This window comes from Phoxinus phoxinus (genome assembly GCF_949152265.1).
Source record: "Phoxinus phoxinus genome assembly, chromosome: 12".
In the NCBI taxonomy this organism is placed as follows: domain Eukaryota; kingdom Metazoa; phylum Chordata; class Actinopteri; order Cypriniformes; family Leuciscidae; genus Phoxinus; species Phoxinus phoxinus.
In genome coordinates this window covers 35,177,189-35,178,023 of record NC_136887.1, presented here as the reverse complement: position 1 = coordinate 35,178,023, position 835 = coordinate 35,177,189, and positions in this window count along the sequence as shown.

The following is an 835-nucleotide window of genomic DNA, read 5'->3' as shown; positions in this document are numbered from 1 at the left end:
ATACTGACGCTATAAAGGCCTCGTTCCAGCCACAAGCAAAACCAGCTTCAGTTTCAGCACGTGCTTGACTTAACAGACCGGTCATTACAAACCCTACAGCCCACACACACACACACACACGCACGCGCACACACACACACACACACACACACACACACACACACACGCACGCACGCACACACACACACACACACACACACACACATTGACTGTGCTGGATCTCTTATTCAGATCACCTGTGGACTCTGATTCTGAAAAACATACACATAATGCTATTATTGTGATGTATGGTAATTGTAGTATTATTCCTTACCTGAGGATGGCGCCTCAGTCTCAGATGTGTTGAGTTGTAACCTGTAAAAGAGAGGAATAAGAAAGTTCAGTAAAGAACCAAGTCGCATGAAACCAGTGTCTCTGTGAATTATTCAAACTTCACAACAAACATCACAATTATTACCTAATTATTATTTAACATTTATGGATAGAACCGTTTCTTGGAACTTTTCTATTCCAATTCTTTGTGTGTGTGTATATATATAGTAAGAAGAACTTTCCTCGAAATGATTCCAGTATCAAGTTAATCATACAGTGGCCTGAACACAACACATCTCTCTCTCTCTCTCATCGCAGTTTAATACAGCAAACACACAGCGACATCTGCTGGAGACTCCGTGAACTTTCTGAAGTTATAACATCAACTGAAGTGATTGCAACTCAAAAGTGATGCACTTTTCATAAGCAATTTTCTTTTTGTAGCAGTAGTGTTACATATAAACACAAATATTTTTATTTTTATATTCTTACATGTAATATTTTACAGAAAATCACCACAAAA